General features: G+C 40.7%; 1 long non-coding RNA gene across 2 annotated transcripts in view; it reads left to right on the top strand.

Annotated features, from left to right (window-relative positions):
• The window catches only part of LOC311597132, a 31,800-nt gene extending 20,647 nt beyond the window's left edge, over window positions 1-11,153 (top strand). For both annotated transcript variants that reach the window (XR_014779106.1, XR_014779107.1), the window contains exon 3: window positions 8,344-11,153. This is a non-coding gene — a long non-coding RNA (uncharacterized lncRNA). The remainder of the gene's footprint in view (window positions 1-8,343) is intronic.
• Window positions 11,154-11,811: the final 658 nt, after the last annotated feature.

An 11,811-nucleotide genomic window follows, 5' to 3' on the forward strand; every position in this document is an offset into this window, starting at 1 on the left:
GATTTTTGAAGGTATTGTGAATGATTTATTTTACTTTTTTTTTTTTGTTGTTGTTGTTGGTGAGTTTGCTATTGGTATGTAGGAGAGCAACTGATTTTTTAAATTTTTATTTTGTATACTAATATTTTGTTGAAAATATTCATTATAAAAATTTTCTGGGGGAGTCTTTAGGGTCTTGTAAATATATAGCATATCATTATGTCTCTAACAAACAGGGATTATTTTATTTCTTCTTTTCCCATTTGTATTTATTTTTCTTGTCTTGTTGCTATAGCTAAATTTTTAAGAATTATGTTGGATAAGAGTAGAGTGAGTGGGTAGCTTTGTCTTGCTGAAATTTTAGAGGAAATGTTTCCAGTTTTTCCCCATTTAATATAACATTAGTCATCTATTTGTTACATATAGCCTTTATTATGCTGAAATATGTTCACTCCATTCTTAATTTATTCAGGGCTTTTATAATGAAGGAATATTGAACTTACTCAAAGCTCCTTTCTGCATCTGTTCATACAATGATGTGATCTCTGTCTTTAAGCCTGTTTATGTGGTATCTTATAGGTATTGCTTCGCATACAGGAGAAACTTGTATTTGTGGAATAAAATCAACTTGTTCTTGCTGTGTGGTCATCTCAGTGTGTTTTTTAATCCAGTTGGACTTTTATTAACGATTTTGTGTCTATGCTTACCAAAGAAATTGGCTTATTTTACTTTTTGGAAAGGGGTTATGTTTGTCTGTAGCTCTGGTATCAAGGTGATTCTGGCTTCATAGGATGAGCTTGGTATTCTTCTCCCTAGAATTTGTTTTTCTTAGAGCAGTGTGTGGGACACTTAAGAAGAGCTAACTATACTTTAAAGGATTAGTAGTATTTGGCAGTGAATCCTTTAAATCCCAGGCTTTTCTTTTTTGGGAGACTTTATTACTTCTTCAATTTTGTGGATTGTTATGGAACTGTTTAAGTTGTTTGTATTCTTGGTTTAATTTTGGCAGGCTATGTATGTCTAAGAATTTATCCATTTCTTCTAGATTTTCCAGCTTTGTTGGTGTATATCCTCAAAGTATTCCCTGATGATATTCTATATTTCATTGGAATATGTACTAACCTCATTTTTCATGTCTAATTTTATGAATTTGTGTTTTTTTCCTTTTGTTTAGTTCAGCTATGGATTTGTCAATTTTGTTTATTGTTTTAAAGAATCAACTTTTTAATTTCTCCTATGTATTGTTCTTTCAGTTTCTATTTCATTAAGTTATTCCTTGATTTTTATTGGTTCTTTTTGCCTATTAGTTTAGGGTGTAGATGGTTTTTGTTATCCTAAGATCATGAAGTGCGTTAATAGGCTACTTGAGATCTTTTAGTTTTAGGATTTAAAAAAAATATAATCATTCATAGCCAAAAACTTTCCTTTTAGAAATTAGAAGGGCTGTAGCTGTACTCTTTTTGTTGTTGTTATTTTGTTGTTCTTAAAATCAATCTTCCTTCCTTCCTTCCTTCCTTCCTTCCTTCCTTCCTTCCTTCCTTTTTACTTTTGAGGCAGGGTTTCTCTGTGTAATCCTAGCTGTCCTGGAGCTTGCTCTGTACACCAAGCTGACCTCCAACTCACAGAGATCTGTCTGACTCAGCCTGCTGAGTGCTGGGACTAATGGTGCATGCCACCATTAACTGGTACTGTAGCTATACTTTAAGGTTCTGGCAAGCAGTGCTTTAATTTCATCTGACTCTAGGAATTAATAACTTCCCTCCTTCATTTCTTCAGTGACTCACTTGTCATTCAAGCCTGCATTGCCCAGTATCTATGTTAATGCAGTTAATGCAGTTTTTATGTTATTGATTTCTTTTTATTATACTGTGATCTGATAAGGTATAAGAACTTATTTTGATCCTTTACTATTTGGTAAGACTGATTTGTGACTTAGAATGTTATCTATCTTACAAAAGGTCCCATAATCTGCTAAGAAGAATATATATTTGGTATCGCTTGAATAGAATATCCTGATATATTTGTTATGTCCATTCGATCTATGCTGTAAGTTTTGCTCTAAGTTTTCTTTGTTAATTTTTCATTTGAATGGCCTGTTGAAATCATTCATTATTGTTGTATTAAGACCTAGCTAAGCTTTCATGTCCGTTACTGTTTTATGAGATGGGGAGCCCCAATTATTTGGTCCAGATATATTTATAACGTTTATAACATGTATTGCTATGTAGTGACCTTATTTATCTCTTCTGACTAAGTGTAGTTTGAAATTGATGTTATCAGATTCCAGAAGAGCTATGTCAACTTGTTTGGGGCTTCCGTTTGCTTAACAGACAGTCTTTCACCCTTTGGCTCCTCAAACTGTGAGTGTCTTTAGCAGTGAACTATGTTTCTTGGAGACAAAATGTATTAAATACACACAGTCTGGTTTTTTTTTTTTTTAGTTGAGTCCATTTACATTTAAAGTTACTATTGGAAGATATTTACTAACTCCTGTAATTTTATTGTCATGCTTTTCTGGTTGGATTGGTTACCACACCTCCCTTATTAGTGTTTGGTGTTTGACTGTTGGCCACGATAGATTCCTCCCTAGCTCTTTCTAGGTCACCTGTTGTCCTCATGAGATGTATTCTTGGCTGTGCTCTCATTACTGAGACTTTCTTCGTCTTCTAGGAATCTTTTAGCATCTTCTGTGATGTCTGCTTGCTGTTTATGGATTACCTGCATCCGTTCCTGTCTGGAACTGTCACTCTGCTCTTTGTTGTCTTAAAGGCTAGCTTTGCTGAATATAGTGATCTTATTGATAGTTATTTATTTTTAGGGACGAAACAATGTCGTTTTTATTCTTTTGTTTAAATTTTTTAATCTATTTTTTGTGACTTTCACATCATGCACCCCGGTCCCACTTATCTCCCATTCTTTTGTGTCCCCCCCCAAATAAAATTAAATAAATAGACAAAACATCTTGTGGAAGCTGTAGTGTGTCGCACAGCACACCCTTCTGTCCATACAGCTTTACTTGCAAATGTTCATTGCAAGAAGGCATCGGTCTGGTTCGAGGCCTCTGGCTTTTGCTACACCATCAGCGCTGAATCCTCCCTGGGACTCCTCTCGGATAGCCTGCTGTTGTCCTGTGCCATGGGTCCCGCAACTTCGGATCTGCAGGGCCAGCCCCTTCATGTGTTCCAGCAGTTCATCGATGGGATAGATGTTGGGATGGGCCAACGCAAAGCCCTGGATCTGGGCCTGGGTGGCAGCTGAGTTGGTCAGCCTGCCAGCTTCTCCCATACCCATACCACCAGGGCAAACTCTCCAGCTCTGGCCCTGCTAGCTCACTTAATACCACAGCTGGCAAGGGGCAGTTCCAGCTCTGCTGCTCTCACCCCCTCACTGGCACCCACCACACCACTAGGGCCAGCTCTACTGTGCTACCCAAGCTGTTCTTCTTCTTCTTCTTCTTCTTCTTCTTCTTCTTCTTCTTCTTCTTCTTCTTCTTCTTCTTCTTCTTCTTCTTCTTCTTCTTCTTCTTCTCCTCCTCCTCCTCCTCCTCCTCCTCCTCCTCCTCCTCCTCCTCCTCCTCCTTCTTCTTCTTCTTCTTCTTCTTCTTCTTCTCCTCTTCCTCCTCCTCCTCCTCCTTCTTCTTTTGGATTTTAAGGTATGGATGAGAGATTTGGCATTTCTAACTTTCTGAGTTGACATTTCCCCCTTATAGCTTCAAATATTGTTTGTTTTGTTTTGTTTGTTTGTTTGTTTTGATTGTTTTTTGACCTCTCAGGTATGTCATGGAGATGGTCCTCTCTCATCACATGGGTTTAGAACTTAAAACATCTCTTATGTTTGGATGCCCATTTCTCTAGATTTGGATTTTTTTTTTTTGCTGTAATTTCTCCCTCCCCCCCCCCCCTGTTTGTTTTTTGAGAGAGGGTTTCTCTGTGTAGCCTTGGCTGTCCTGGAACTCATTCTGTAGACCAGGCTGGCCTCAAACTCACAGCAATCCGCCTGCCTCTGCCTCCCGAGTGCTGGGATTAAAGATGTGCGCCATTGCTGTAATTTCATTGAACAGATTTTCTACTCTTTTGTGTTCATCTCAGTTCCTCTTCTTGCCTGTGGAATCTTAGGTTTTGCATCTTGATTGGGACTAGGGATTCCTGTGTGCTGTGGTCATGTTTGTTTGCTGTCCCTGAAGTTGTTTGCTTGCAGCACTTTGTTGGCTTTGTCCTCTAGCCTGCCATGCTTTTTTTCTGCTTGACAGCGTATTGGTGATGCTTTCCACTGTGCTTTCTACCCGAACCGTTTCCAACATTTCTGTTTTCTTAGAAAACAATCTGAATGACTGTGCTTAAGGTTCTCCCCCCATGCTGCTGACTGTTCTGCTCATATTTCTGATTTTCTCATCCATTCTGCTGACTTTTTCTTCTTTGTTGCTGACTTTCCTCTTTAGGTCCTGGGTTGAATTATCTGCAATTAATCTGCTTGTTTCATCCTCTCTGCCTGTCTTTGTTAGTAAACCTGGGGAAGCTCCATCTGGCACTTTACCTCCTTTCAGTAGCTGAGGAATTTTTATAAATTTTTAGAGGAGTGATGTGTCTTTGCCTTTTTATGTGTCACAAATAAATATAGATCACTATGGACGGAGAGTATATTTAACTATATCTGTGGGTTGTGTGTCAGTACCATGGATCAAAAACATTTGAAAATAATGTTTTAACAACCTTTCCATCATTCTCTATGTAATATGATATAATAACTATTTACGTTGTCATTTCATTATTTTTGGGTTTTGTAAGGCATCTAGAGATACTGTAAAGCATAGGGAAGCTTGGGACATGTCATATGCAAATGTTGTGCTCCTTTGTATTTGGAACTTGAGCATCCATCTGTAGACTTCAGTACTAAGGATCCTGGAAGCAGCTCCCCAAGGCCTTTATGGGAGAAGTGCAGCTCTCAGCACGTGGGAGGACTTTCTGCCCAGCACTCAGAATTCAAAGGGCCTGCTCACACCACATTTAGAGGAAATGCCTCAGGCTGTGCTGCCTCAGAGTTTACTCAGGAACCCACTTGTGAACTGCTTCTCAGAACCTAACATATTTGTAAATAAAATGGCTTTTGAAAAATACTCTCATCAAACTTAAAGAAGTTTTTTTTTTTTTTTTTAACATTTTGATAATTTTTCTTCTTTAAGAAACTCGGGATAGCAATATGTAAAGCAGTTCACATTCTTCTCCACTAAATTTATTTAATCGCTTTACATCCTGATTGCAGCCCCCTCCCCCTTCTCCTCTCAGGCCCACCCTTATGCCCCTCCCCCTTCTGCTCAGATATGGGGAGACCAACCCCCCCCCATAGGTACCAACCCATCCTAGCATATCAGGTTGTAGCAGGACTAAGTGCATCCACTCCCACTGAGGCATTTCAACATAGATGAACCATTGTTTTCTGTGGAGACTTTTCCATGTTAAAATGACCTTATATGCCAGAATCACCTTTCTCTAAGGCAGACAAGAAAGGTCAGTGCCAGGGTGGCCTTTGACTCCCTGATGACTCTAGCAGGTATGGAGGGACATCCTTGCCAGGATTCTTAAGCCCATTAAGTCTCCAGAACACAGTGACTTCAGTGCAGGCAGCAAAATGAGGACAGATATATGAAGCCTTTAGGTTTCCAAGCCAGCTAAAAGAAGGGCTCTAGGGAGCTTGGGAGATGCCTCTCTGGGGAAAGAGCTTGTTGCACAAGCGTGAGCCTTGAGTCTGAATCCCCAGAACTCACGTGAAGATTGAGTGTGGTGGTGGTGAACACACTAGTAACCCCAGTGCTCCAACAGTTTGATGTGAGGTAGAGCTAGGAGAATCTCCGGAAGCTTGGGCCAGCTAGCCTGGTGTATACAGTGGTCAACAAAAAAATCCTTTGTCAAATAATATGGAAGATGAGAAACCATACCTAAGTTGTGCTCTGGCCTTCACAAACATGCCACACAGGTATGTGTGTGTGTGTGTGTGTGTCTGAGCTCACTCACAGGAATACATGTGTGCACTCACACATGTACACACAATGCACATATGCATATGCGTGTAGGACACTATGTGTAGAAATCTTGTCAAAAGCTCTAATTGTACTCAATAATTAATTGCTAAGAAAGATTTAAAGTTTCCCCAAGCCCTCCCAATTTTACTTAATGGCTTCTTCCTGGTCAATATATCCAGGGCAAGAGCAGGTTAACAACATAAATAAACAACTAGATTTTCTCTATAAAAACACACTGTATTTTTTCCTTTCCTAATAAAACATAAAACATTAAGAAACACAGGCATTTTCAAGCCAAAGCAAGATGGCTGCATGGGAGAAGCAGCCACATTCCTCTTTACCAGCCACAAAACTTAACTCTCTCCAGATGTAAACCTTCACTCTTTCTCCCTCCTCATAATTTTTGTCTGGAACAAAACTACTAAAGGAGACCGTTTTTCTCATGTGAACTTAAAAGTGAGAGACACAGATTTTCAGCTGCAGTGGTAAATACTTGTCTGTCTGCAGCCTCTTTGGGTCTGTGTTGAGGCCCAATGGGATGAGAAAATAGACGTCTTAGCGGAGACAGGTCAAAGGTCTAGACTTTTAAAAGTCAAGATCATTTTAATCAAAATGAACTTTAGAAGGACAATTCTCTTGTAATGACTCATTAAGATATGAGGCTGATCATATCTTAAAAGAGAGACAGACAAACAGACATCCTAGGTAGATGACAGGATAAAGGCAATTAACGGATATGGGCTTCCTTCTGGTGGCAATAATTGGCTGGCTTTTGAAACTGAAGCTAAACAGCACATTATTATTGAATGTGAGAACCCATGCATCCCTGTATAATAACTCACATAAGAAAATGTCCAGTACACATATTTAAGTACACACATATGCATAAATATGATATATACATAAACATGTGGAAGTTTTATTGCATTTACATCATGGCATATATAGCATGAGGGAGTAATTTTTTCATTTTCTCTAACGGAGCCCTCATGTAGCATAAGGAAAGTTTTGCGATTATCTTAAGACTCTGTATAGGAATGAGTGCATGAGGATAAGCAGAAAGAACTGTATTTCATGTTTCTAGGTTACCACAAACCCCTTCTGCCACCTCCTTAATGGGATGCCAGGCCCTCTAGATCAGGGGTTCTGTGACCCTTTAATACAGTTCCTCATATTGTGGTGACCCCCAACCACAAAATTATTTTGTTGCTACTTCTTAACTGTAATTTTGCTACTGTCCTGAATTGTGATATAAATATATGATATTCAGGATATCTGATATGAGAGTCCCAAAGGGTCATGACCCAGGGCTTGAGAACCACTACTGTACATAACATATAGAGGAGCTAAGATTTTAAACATGCTAAACTTCCCTTTATTTGTGCTGGACATTTACCCTGTGGAGAAGACATATCATAATGGTCAAGAGTGGAATCTGAAATTGTATTCCTGATCAGGATGATATGTATATGTACACACACACACACACACACACACACACACGTATATGTATATGCAGGTATGCATATACATTTTGTGGAGTCTATGGGTTGGCAGATGTTTGGCAAGAGGTAGTTCTTCTCCTTCGGTCTCTCATCTTCCTGGTATGTCTCTCATCTTACCCAGGCATGTCCATCTTGGGATGGCAGAGGTAAAGGAGATCTAACTTTATTACTTGTGCATTTTCCACATGGTGCCTCCCCATTGCTCATGTTGCACTGCCAGAGTGTGTCACACACAGAAACAAGAGTCAGAGGAAGACAGTGGCCGTCTGATGGGAAAAGCAGTACAAGGCACCATTCTCGAGAGCAAGTAACTGGTGTCATTAACAGCTACCTCTGCATTCCCCAGAAGAGAAGTTCCAAATGCCACACTAATACGGCTTTCCCATTGTCCATGGGGGAATGTCTGAGAAATGAAGCTCTTTAGAGATGTTGCTCTTTTCTAATGCTTTCTTCCCTGTAGAAAACATAATTTTGTGAAGTTCCTTACAGAAGTCTCAGTTGCTTTGAGGGAGACTGCCCTTTTCGGTACCAAAAGATGTTTAGAAAATTTAATGATGTGCATGAAACTAAGTAGAAGGATTCGGTTTCCCGTTTTATACCCAGTGACACACTTCAACCATTATGCTGCTGTCTTGGTGGGTTAGAGGTTCTGTTGCTATGGTAAAGCACTATGACCATAAACAACTTGGAGAGGCAGGGGCTTATTTCGGTTTACTATTCCCAGGTCACACTCCACCAATGATGGAAATCAGGGCAGGAGTCTGGGAGATGCGAGCTGATGCAGAGGCCGTGGAGGGGTTCCTTTATTGCTTCTCATGGCTTGTTCATCCTCCTTTCTTATAGAACCAAGGACCAACGGCCTAGGGATGCCATCAACCACAGTGACCTGGGCTTCTCATATCAACCATCAATCAAGAGAATATACCATGGACTTGTTCAAAGGCCAATCTAGTGGGGACATTTCCTCCACTTGGGTTCTCTTTTTCCAAAAACGACTCCAACTTGCCTCAAGTTGACATGAAAGCTAGCCAGCACAGCGGAAGAACTTAAAAGATTCATGAGAGCATTCTAGTCCCATCGTTTTGATGCTTCTTTGCTTTCAACACAGAACGCGGTAGGAGTGCTCGGCATTCGTTGCAGATAGCATTGCACCACTCCAGACTCTGGATTTGGGCAAATGTGGATTTGAATGCCTGTTCTGTCATGTATTATGGTATAAACTGGCAAACTACTGCAAGTAAGGATAAATGTAGTATGGACAAAAGCGCTTTGCATGACAGACTTGGGCCAGAATCTGTTCTCCCTCTAATTCACAAAAGCTGAATTTGTACATCAATCTCTGTCTGTGAGGGGTCCAGTTTAGCAAGAATTCCATTAAATGAAGATTCCCTTTTCTCCATATATGGCTGAACTCCTCATGTCTCACCATCCCTTTATCCCTATATTTACTCTGAATAACCCCCTCCATCACTGCTGCCTGCCCCACTCTTTGGTGACAAACTCCCCTCTTCCTTTGTTGTATTTGAAGTTGATCCTTGCATCTCTGTCCCGTATAGCCAACCCCCCCCCCCCAACAGTGCTTCCTACAACAGTGCAATGGTCTTGCATATGCTGCTTTGTCTCTTTAAGAAGGGTCAGGATAATTTTTTTCTCAGACAGTATGTGCCTTTGATGGTTGTGCTGAGGAACTGAAAAGCATGAAAAGCACTTAGTGGAGAGTCTGGTACAGGGAGGGTGTGTGGTGCTTTCCCACTTTTGCTGTTTTGCTTTTGTGATTCTGATCTCATTTCCTTGATACTCTGCCTTCCTTCTCCTTTAGATGCTGGTAGTCACTATTTTTCCCCCAACGACTGTCTTCTCTGGGTTAAAAACTGTGTCTCTCAACCCTTCTTCACACAATGTTTGACAGCATCTCATCTTCTTGCTGCTTCCCTCTCAGGGAGGCATCATCCATACTAGCTGATGCTGAGGCTCCTCTTCCCAGACAAACTCCTGCACATGAGTGTGTGCTGGGCACATGTTGTCCGGAAGATGATACTTGCTGTGCAGCTAGAGCTGAGATGGCATGCTTCCCAGTGGAGTGGATGGTGTGGGGTGGAGAGGAGCAGACAGATGGAGGCAGAGCCAGGGATTGTGAGAGCTAACTCTACATATCCCCCAGTTCATAAGAGCAGCATGATGTCCTCTGACAGGTATCATCCCCTCACTGTGGCACTTCTAGGACTGTCATTTCTGTTGTCATTTTTTCTTGTGTAGCTAGCTCCCTTTCCCACCAGAGGTGTGTGGCTCGGTGCCCGGAGAATTCTAGTTATTTCTGATTTATGATCTTGTTTCCACCATCCATTTCCGTAGCTATTTTCTCAGCCCTGCATCATTCTGTGTTTAAACAGAACTTTATTAGGACCCTTGAACAGTGAGAAGATGAAGGGACCAAGCCGCCAGCTCAGCAGTGACTTCTTGCTAATTCAGGGGCCAGAGCCTTCCAGGGAGGAAGTCTACTGAATGACCCCAGTGCACGTGGCAGCTTTCCACAGGGTACCACAATGTTTGAGATGAATAAATGTGGAGAAGAAGTTGCATTTAGCCTATTGTTTTGGAAGCCCAAGTCCATGGTTAAGTGGTCCCACTGCTGCAAGTCTCTGGTGAGGATGTTCGATGACAAAAGTGAGGGGTGTGTGGTGGGGCAGAACTACTTCCAACACAAGCCAGGTAGCAGAAGAGAGGAGAGAAGTGAGCAAGGTTCCACAGTCTCCTTCCAGGGTATGCTCCCTGACCTAAAGACCATCCCACCAAGGCTTCATCTCCTAATTGCTTTACTACCTCTCAGTAGTGCTTTAACACAGGAAATATTAAATATCAAGACTCCAATGACGAAGCTATTTACAACCATCCATATTGTCTATGAAGGAAAAAATTATTTCAAAGAGAATTAAAATGGATAATAACAATGTCAGTGATTATGGGAAGAAACTGTTGTGTAAAGTAGAACAGAAGTAATACTATCTCAAAATGCAGTTTTGCTTATTGTGTACATGGACAGCAAATGCATAGAAATATTTATGAATCCATTGTGCCCAGCATAGAATATTGCTTAGATTAATAGAAACTGAAAGAGTAATATGAAATAATTGTCTTTAGAGTCCTCAGCTTTTCCTTAATTTGCACATACTTTGTTAAGATGTCTTGTGCAGTAGACACTATGGAGGGAGGAGGTTGTGAAAAAAACATAAAATAAAGGAGTATGTAGAAGTCTTAAGTATTCAGAATCTCAGAATGTGATCTCATTTGGAGAGAGCACATTATAGAACTAAGCATCTAGGTGACAGCAGTAGGAGAGACAACGATTCAATATTACCGGTATCCTTATAGATGAGGAACATTGTCATGACACAAAGAAGGAAGATGCTTTGAGAGACTGCAGTGAGTGTACCAGGTCAAGAGGTTATGTTGGTACAATAGATCTACAAGACCAAGAGTACCCAGATGAACAGAGGCTGGGAGAGTGGCATGGAAGCAGGTGCTTCCTTGGAGTGATGGGGCATGGTGGCACATGTCACCTGGTCTTGGACTCCAAATTGTTTAGACTTTGAGACAGTACATTTGTATTAAGTGTTCCAACTCATGATAGCTTTGGAATATTAAAACATAGACCAGATATGTTATCCAAAAAATCACTAGAAGAATAAAAATGTAGAATTTTATGTACCCTATCATCCACTAAATGAATGAGAATTGAAAGCTAAGAGTTCAAACCCAGGGAGGTCCACTGTAGCTATCGTTTATAAAAATCCCACCTCACAGTTGGATAGCAACACAATTTGCTGATGTCCTGCATCTTTCTGCAGCACACCGAGCCGCCAAAGTGAGCTGCATCACAGGTGTTAAGAACATTCCTGCTGTGTCATATCATGGCTCCAATGGAAGGAAAAGGAAAATATGAGGCTTTTGATTGTCTAGGGGGCCTAGTCTTGGGTTATCTTTCCACATGGATTTTGACCAATGATCATAGCTAACAGGGGACTCAATCATAAAGAGTCTGAAGGCAGCGAGGCACATGGATGGCATTTGGGGCTGGGATGGGAGAGTTTGAAATGGCAAATGGGCCCTATCTTATGCTCACAGGCCACCGTAAACTCGCCTCTGAATGAATCATCACTGGGAAGATTGTGGTTTCATTCAGATTCCAGATGAGTCTAAGGTCTGATGTGTTGATGCTTTAAAATTCTCATGTGAAAGAAATGAGTATTTTATAAAAATTAGAGTTCTGTGAGGGAAAATTTTTTTCTATTGATGTGTGTGTATGGGAGGGGG

This window comes from Acomys minous, assembly GCF_964271855.1.
Source record: "Acomys minous genome assembly, chromosome: 5".
Lineage (NCBI taxonomy): Eukaryota > Metazoa > Chordata > Mammalia > Rodentia > Muridae > Acomys > Acomys minous.